The sequence below is a fragment of the Suncus etruscus genome, chromosome 9, assembly GCF_024139225.1.
Source record: "Suncus etruscus isolate mSunEtr1 chromosome 9, mSunEtr1.pri.cur, whole genome shotgun sequence".
Taxonomy (NCBI): Eukaryota; Metazoa; Chordata; class Mammalia; order Eulipotyphla; family Soricidae; genus Suncus; species Suncus etruscus.
Genome location: NC_064856.1, coordinates 100713035 through 100722252, shown reverse-complemented (window position 1 = coordinate 100722252; position 9218 = coordinate 100713035). Strand labels below are relative to the sequence as shown.

The following is a 9218-nucleotide window of genomic DNA, read 5'->3' as shown; positions in this document are numbered from 1 at the left end:
AAAGCATCTGCCTTTGCTGGGTGATGGATAATCTAAGGGTTTTATGCTTGTAGAGTCTGGGTGAGTTTCCAATGCTCACTACCTGGAGGTTGAGGAGTGAAGTATTTTCATTGGAATTTGCTTGCTGTCTCATCTACCCCATCCATCCCAAATGATTATGCCCTTATCTGCTTTTCCCATGCGCAAGAACGTTCTTCTCCTATACTTAACTTTTCCTGAAAATTGATGTTGTGCCTTTTGGATGACTATTGCCATAGTTATTTCTTTAAATAATCTTTGAATGATATTGCTGTAGAATATTGATTGCTCATTTTTTGGATGTTTTTTCGAAGTAATTATTAGCGAGAGGCTTGTTCATCAAGCAAACAGGCCATGTTCCCTCTTAAGGCAAATTCATCTCTGTGACAATTTGATAACCTTTCATCTAATTTGGTACTTAGGAAATTCAACATGGTTTTTGAGGCAATTGAAAAAATTAATCGTGGCAAAAGGCTTCTTGTAAAAAGAAAACAAAACTCCTTTTTATTAGAGGCTATTTGGTGCCAAGAATTTTTGGTTCATAAACACTATTTGTTACCCTGATTAGTTCTCTTCTTTGGTTTTAGAGATTGATTATTAGAGTGAGAATGACAATGTTGGAAAACATGGAAATCACTTTGCATTGTCCTTGAACTTGCTAAGAGTATGTTATAAATACACCTAAAAAAGGTTCTTGTGAAAGGCATGATGTTCGTTTTTAGGTGAAACCACTGTAAGGAATTTTCTTCTGTTTTGAAGACATCATAGGAAGCAGCCAGAAAATGTAAGTAGGAGATGCTGAAGACTAAATCTGACTGCCATGTGGTACTCCAACTCCAAGAAGGCAGCAATCCACAAGTAAATAGAAATGTGGCCACATAATATGTCAAACAATGGGTGTCTGTTACTAAGAGCAATGAATGACATTGAGCCTTCTCTGGAAGGGCAATAAAAAGGCGTATGTACACAATGCAGTACTATGCAGCTTTGAGGAAGGAATGATGACATCATGTAATTCACTGCAACTTGGGTGCAGAAGAGGGAGATGGGAAGGTCTCATAGGATTTCTGCTAGGATAGTTTAAGAAAGATTTGAAAAAATGTAGTTCTGTTTCTATTATAAGAAATTCAATGATTAAAATTTTTTTTTTACTACTTTTGGGCCACACCTGGAGGTGATCAGGCCACATCTGGCTCCATACTCAGGAATTACTCCTGGCAGTGTGCAGGAAACCATATAGGATATTCAGGATTGAACTCCGGTCAGGCACAGGCAATGAAAGGGCCCTACCCTTGATAGGATATTTTATACCTAAGAGGAGAAGAAATTTAACATAGAGATGTAGTTTTTAAGGATTTATGTATATCAGTTGCAAGGGAAGTGGGCATGCCCATTTTTTTCTGGATAATCATGAGTCCTTCCTACTTCAGGACTGTTCACAAAATAACCCTTTCTCTGTCTATTCCATTTCAGTCATATGGATGGAGAGAAATTCTCGAATTATTTTTTTCCTTACTTTTTTGTACACCATTTCTGGAAGCACTGCAATACCAGGTTGATGCTTGGAGTGGATGGAGCCAGTTCCTATTCTAATACCCTATTACAAAAATTTATGTAATATATTGTTCTCAGATAGAGCATGTGTCAGATATTAAACTGATAAGAACAGATACTACACTTGATCTTAGCTAAAAGGTCTAGAAGTGATCAGATTATTTCTTATATTTTTGTAAAAAGCAATTTATATTTCTGTGAAAAGTTGATGGCTAATATGACACCTGTCATATTCAGGGTCATTTTTTCACGTTAAATCCATCGATATTTTCTCTATCCATTAAAGTTTTTAGTTTTTCAAACATAGGTGATTTTATTCAATATTGGAATTAATTATTTTAGTACATTGGCTCCAAATCTGTAGATTTTATTAGATTCCTCAAATGTTGGTTGCAGCAATGTACATGAATAAGGAAAATGCAATTTACTTTTACAGGAAATTTGTCTTTAGATTTCCCCACTTCAAGGACATTGTACACCTTAAATTTTCAACTGATGCTTGCTCCCTTGAATGGTTTTATAGTAAAATCTGTATTTTGTAATTCAGTATCCATTTCCTTGATATCTGTGACTCTAGGTGCTGAGACAGGATCAATAAGGCAGTATTTATAATTAATTTTCTGATGGACAAAGGAGCTTTCTGGAAAAGTTGTAATGTTACAAATCTAAGGGGACTTCTGGTTGGTGTGTGTGTGTGTGTGTGTGTGTGTGTGTGTGTGTGTGTGTGTGTGTGAGAGAGAGAGAGAGAGAGATGTCTGAGGATGATGCAATAACTGTTAAATTTATTCGAAATAATCCTTGTTAATAGTCATTGGCATTTGTAAAGTTTATTAGCTAATTTTTATGTATTATCTTATCTCATCAGTGAGCATGCCAAACAACAAGTAAATAAACATATACTGAAAAATCTTAGATGTGTATTAGAAGAAAGGTTTGAAAATTCAATTAACTTTCAAAGGATCATTGCTGGTAAAAGGCAGGGTTGGGATACAAACTACATAGATTATAAATCTTTGGTCTTTAGAGTCTACTTTCCATTGGTTCCTAGAATTAAGCAATTTTAAGCACACATAGATACTTAGAGATACTGGATTTGTTGAATATGGATAAAGCAACCTCTCTAGGATGGTCTTTAGTTAACTGTACTTAAAAGAACATACCTTTAGTTATTCAAATGCTGCCATCTAGAGATTGGTATTTGAAGATCAATAATACAAAAGACACACATAACCACAAGTTAAAAAAGCTAGGCATATTACTATTTTTAATTATTTTAATTCATGAAATATTTATAGATTACTGACTATGTCTGAGGATCTAAAACAGATGTTAAAAGGTCACAGAAAGAGGTTTCTCAACTGCTTTATATAATAGCAAAATTCCTACATGTAAATAATTTATATAGTAAGTGCTAATTTGCTAATGCAAATGAATAAAAGTGTGTATTCAGTGAAAGAAGAAGCCACGTCCATGGTTAGAAAGATGGCAGGAAATTGGAATTATATGCATAGAAAATATCAGTAATGGTACTATAAATCATAGAACCTCAATGCAAAAAGTAAGTTAGAAAAAAAAAGAGAAAGGAAGATGGCAGGAAGCAAATGTTGATTTCAGAAAAATTTAGGAAAAGAGTGAAATAGTAAAATTTGGTCCTTGAGAGCACAATCAGGGGGTGATATAGGTCTCTCCTTTGGAGCTTAGTGTACCTCATAGTATTGGGAAATGAACTTGGGGCTCTTGCATACAAAGAATGAACTTTATAGCCCTTTAAACCATTTTCCAGGCTCCAGACTGAAATTCTAGACTGAAAAGTTTTTCTTTGAAGGTAATGAAAGTTTCCTTCTAAAGTAAAGAACTTGTTAACATTTGAGTTAATAATACATGAAGGAATTATTTCTTCATAACACACCTAGTTGGGACCAGAGCAATAGCACAGTGGGTAGGGTGTTTGATTTGCAGGCTCCTTACCTGGGTTTGGTCCCCAGCATCCCATATTGTCCCTTATTTCCCTGAGAAATGGAGTGATTTCTGAGTGCAGTGTAAGGAGTAACCCCTGAGTGCCAGATGTGGCCCTAACCCCCTATAAACCACCCCCAATCACACCTAGTAACATATTATCTTTTTTATTTTTCTCTTTGGCCAGTAAATTGATGTAAAGCAGCTATCCATTGTTGATTTAATTTGCAACTTAATCTTAGTAAAACTCAACCACGTTCCCTATATCCTTAGACTCTGGTGTTGGTTTGTAAAAACTGGCAGTTACTCTATCATCATGATAGGTCAAAATCAGTATATCTACCTTTGTCTTTTTCTTCTTGATAGAGGCTGATTATTTACCCTGTCTTAAAAAATACTGCACTAATAAAAAATCTTTAGGGGCCGGAGAGATAGCATGGAGGGTAAGGCCTTTGCCTTTCATGCAGAAGGTCATCGGTTTCCCGGCATCCCATATGGTCCCCTGAGCCTGCCAGGAGCGATTTCTGAGCATAGAGTCAGGAGTAACCCCTGAGCGATGGCCGGGTGTGACCCAAAAACCAAAAACCAACCCCCCCCCAAAATCTTTAAGTTGTTTTAGTTTGTTTGCTTGTTTTGGTTTTGGGGATCACACTTGGCAATACTCAAGGATTACTCTTGACTCTGCACTGAAGAATCAATCACTCCTAGGGACAGGAGAGATAGCACAGTGGTAGGGCATTTGTCTTGCACGTGACTGACCCAGAACAGAAGGCAGTTCAAATCCCTGCATCCCATATGGTCCCCAGAACCAGCCAGAAATGATTTCTGAACACAGAGCCAGGAATAACTCCTAAGCACCACCAGATGTGACTAAAAAAACCAATAAATAAATGAATAAATGAATAAATAAATAAATCACTCCTAGCAGGCTCAGGGGACCATTTTGGATGCTGAAGATTAAACCTGGGTTGGCAACATACAAGGCAAATGCCTTATGCACTACTGTACTAACGCTCCATCCCCAATCTGTAAGTTGTTTATCTGTATTATCCTCTAAACAGGGGTCCTCAAACTTTTTAAACAGGGGCCAGTTCACTGTCCCTCAGACCATTGGAGGGTCTGACTATAGTAAAAACAAAACTTATGAACGAATTCTTATGCACACTGCATATATCTTATTTTGCAATGAAGAAACAAAACAGATACAAATACAATATGTGGCCCGCGGGCCATAGATTGAGGACCACTGCTAAACAGTGTTACCTTGGAGGCTGGAGAGATAGCATGAAAGTAAGGCGTTTGCCTTTCATGCAGAAGGTCATTGGTTCGAATCTCGGCATCCCATATGGTCTCCAGAGCCTGCCAGGAGTGATTTCTGAGCATAGAGCCAGGAGGAACCCCTGAGCGCTACCGGGTGTGACCCAAAAACCAAAAACCAAAAAAAAATGTGTTACCTCATTTTATCTATAAACTCAGGTCAAGTACAGTTTTCTTCATGAGTTTTAAATATTTATTTCTTAATATAATTATTTTATTTTTGCTAAATTATTTATTTTGACATGCAAAAAGCTTTGCTTTTTATATAAAATTAAATTTGTGTCTTCTATTATACTTATAAAGGCCTTCCTCACTACAAAGGGTTAAATATTTTCTTTTATTGTATTAGAGATTACTTTTTGAATTCAAATAATTGAATCAGTTTAAATTTAATTTTATAGTATCAGAGATTAGATTTCAGAGTTAGTCCATTCCAAATATATAGACATTATATTATTTACTGCATATATTTAAATTTGATTAGAATAGCAGCATTGTTGCATGACTAATTATCTTATAAATTGAGACCTTTTCCAGAACTTTCATATTTGCTGTATTTATTTTTCTACCAATATTCTAGTACTATAGAATTTTATAGTTTTATAATTTCTTAATAGTTGACAAAATTGCTGCCTTATTTATTACCTTTACACCCTTACATTTTATGAACTCTTGTCATTTTCTTACATATGAAGTACAGAACCAGTTTGCAATGATCTATTATATTTCTCTATTGTTTATTGGGTTCATGTCATTTTTACATATTAACAGATGAACAATTGTCAAAGAAATGAAAGCATATTTTGATTTGCAAAGTCTGCCTTTTATAGACTCTTGAAAACATATTGAAAGTTTCTTTCTATATTTATTATTAGACCTGCCCAAATAGAAATTTAATTATAGTCTATCTAGTTTGTTGTTTTAAATTTTAAATAAATTTTTAAATTTATTTCTTCAGCGTAATTAAAATCCCAACCACCTCGCTGAATTCTATTATTTGTAATGGATAATATTCTAGGTTTTTGAGAAATAATTAAATATGTTTGTTGTGTACAACTTGACATATATATGCTTGTTGTTTGAGGAAGTAAAGTTCTATGCATGTCTTTCTGGTCTAGTTATCTTTTTTTATAATTATCTTTATTTAAACACCGTGATTACAAATATGATTATAGTTGTATGATTACAGTCACGTAAAGAACACCCCCCTTCACCAGTGCAACTGGTCTAGTCATCTTACAGTATTGTTCAAGACTTTAGTTTCGACAAGGGACTTCCGAACCATTTCTACCATTGTTGAAAGTAGGCATTGTCATCTATATTACTGTGGGTTTCTTCATTCTTTCAGTTCTGTCATCGTTGCTTCTACTTTGGGGCTCTGTTGTTGGGTGGGTATATATGTATTTATTTTACTTTTATATTTTTATATATTTTTAATTGCTATGTTGTTGTTCTTTTTCCCCCACAGTTGGCCCTTTCCACAAATATGACCTTTTTGAACAGTTCCTTTGCCTTGCATTTCTCCTCATCTAAATTTGCCTCTTCATCTGCCCTTTGGTTAGTATTTCTAGGAGTTAATATGAAGATGATAATATTAATTCAACAGGATATTTTCACCCCTACACTCATTACTAAAAACAGTGAAAACAGAATCAATCTAAATGCGCATTGACAGATGACTGGGTAGAAGCTGCAGGATATATTACTTTACCATTACAGAAATGGAAGTGTCTTTTTGAGCAAAGATGAAAGTAGGGTTTATTATATAAGAAATACAGCCAATATTTTTAGGTGACTGGTTTGTAAGACTGTATTATGTTTTACAGTTATGATTGTACAGCACTACAAAATGTATGCTATTGCACCACATCAACCACCAAAGTATAAATATCCCCCCACAATTTCTTGAACATACTTCTCCCTCTGGTTTGAATGTCTCCCCTCTCTCTAGTGCAGGTAACTTCCTACAAGCTGAAAAATTTCAAAAAATTCTCATATGCATTCTGTCACATATACTTATATATATACACAATGCACTTGACCTAAGTAAGTAAAATCTGGTATAAACATCTGTGTATTGCTCTTACGTAGGTTATCAAACTCTCTTTAGATAATGGAGTTGCCCAAAACTCCATTGTGCAAATACTAAGCAATGTGATTGCCTTATTGTACGAGAAAAGCATGTTTAGCTTTATAAAAAGTTGTCACAGTGTCTTCCCAAAGTGACTTTACTATTTTATGTTTCCACAGCAATAAAAAAGCTTTTAAACCACAGATTGAAGCATCTTGTTCTGCCTCATAAATTGAGGACACAAAAAAAGTGGATGGTACCAGCAGCAAACAGTCACATGAACATTGAGTGGAAATAAAAAATGATCAGACCTAAACACCAGACCCAAAGTAGATAGCCAGTCTACAAGTCATACACAAAGGGGACCTGTTACACTAGCAGTCCAGGGGGCAATAGGGGGAGGTATGGGACGCATGCTGGTGTCAGGGGTGGAGGGAGGATAGCACTGGTGGTGGGAATGGCCATTATTCACTGTCACTAGGTACCTTAAGTATAACTGTGAAGGACTTGTAATTCACATTGGTCACAATAAAAATTATTTAAAACAAAACAAAAAAAACCCACATAAAAAATAAAAAGCTTTCAATTACTTCACATACTCTCCATGTCTGTGTTCATGATTTTTTTATTGTTGTTTTGGTTTTTGAGCTACACACGTTGATGCTTAGGGGTTACTCCTGGCTATGCGCTCAGAAATCACTCCTGGCTTGGGGGAACCGTATGGGACGAGGATAGATCTACGGTCCCTCCTATGTCTGCTGTGTGCAAGGCAAACACCCTATCTCTGCACCACCACTCCAGTCCTTGTGTTCATGATTTTTGACATTTTCATATTAATTTTATTTGCTTTATAAATTTTTTGTGTTTTTTGGGTCACACCCGACAGTGCTCAGGGGTTATTCCTAGCTCCAGGCTCAGAAATTGCTCCTGGCAGGCACGGGGGACCATACGGGATGCCGGTATTCGAACTGATGACCTCCTGCATGAAAGGCAAACGCTTTACCTCCATGCTATCTCTCCGGCCGCTGCTTTATAAAATTAATATGGGCCATAGATGTTCATTTGAAAACTTTTTTTTTGGCCACACCCATTTCACGCTCAGGGATTACTCCTGGCTATGCGCTCAGAAATCACCCCTGGCTTGTTGGGGATCGAACCGCGGTCTGTCCTACGCTAGCGCTTGCAAGGCAGACACCTTACCTCTTGGGCCACCTTCCGAGCCCCGAAAACTTTTCATGTAAGATTTTTTTTATCTTCTATCCAAGGTGACTCCTTAAAACTTTTCAACTTTTCAACCCAACAACAACTTTGATGGTTTGCTTAACTGTTGTGAGAGTGCTGTATCTAATTGCTGATGTGATTTTTGGCTTTTGTTATTCATCTATTTATTCAACATCTATTTATTACTAGCTAAAATGTGCTAAGAATATGATGAGTACTGGGAATCCAATGCCGAGGGCGTAGAACCTTCATCTCCCTGGGTGTCAGCATGAATCATACCTTAATTAGGGAGCAATGAGAGTTAACTGTCAACCAGCAAGAAGGATGGTATCGCATTTCCTGTGTAATTAGACTTAAGGATGTAGTGATCTCCACCAGTACTTTAATACCCATTAGTCAGCAACTTCACAACTGGTACAGTATCACAATCTCTGGGAAATGGATTTTCTTTGTTTTGACCCAGAAAATATTTGTAAAATGCTGCTAATATTTTAAGACCCAATCTATTAAAAGAAATGACAGAGTTGTAGAAATAATACAGTTGGTAAGGCACTTGACTTGCATGTGATAGACCCAGGTATATAGTTCCTTTAGGAATTACTCTTGACGAAGATTCAAAATTTATTCATGAACACTGCCAAGAATGCCCCCTAAAGAAACCAAAATAAAATAAAATAAATAAGAGAGGTATCATTAGTTTAAGATATGAACATACTGTATACTTTAGAAAAAAATTATAATGTTTAAACTATAGTGCGGGGTCCTGAAGCCCCCCGGAGGGGCCCGGCCAGCGGGGATCGGCTGGGGAGGCTTTGGGACAACCGCACCTTTATTTTGTAGAGCAGAAGTTCAACCACACCTGTAAAAAATCTGAGAGAGGTTAATAATAAATGGCCCAAGACATAAACTCTGTTCAAAGGCGTTTATTGAGGTCCAGCACCTCTTTATATAGGGAAGGTGAAGGAGGCAGGCAAAAGGCAATGTCAATCATTCTTTTGGCATGAAAATTACTTCATTATTCCAAATAAGGCAAGTGGGCAATACTTCTTGCAGTATCCATGGAAACATCTTGTGACCTTCT

The 9218-nt window shown here is 36.3% G+C and overlaps 1 non-coding gene across 1 annotated transcript; it reads right to left on the bottom strand.

Annotated features, from left to right (window-relative positions):
- Window positions 1-1535: 1535 nt before the first annotated feature.
- LOC126019533 (U2 spliceosomal RNA) lies at window positions 1536-1726 on the bottom strand. Its single transcript, XR_007499204.1, has one exon. It is a non-coding gene; the product is annotated as a U2 spliceosomal RNA (small nuclear RNA).
- Between the last annotated feature and the right edge of the window lie 7492 nt (window positions 1727-9218).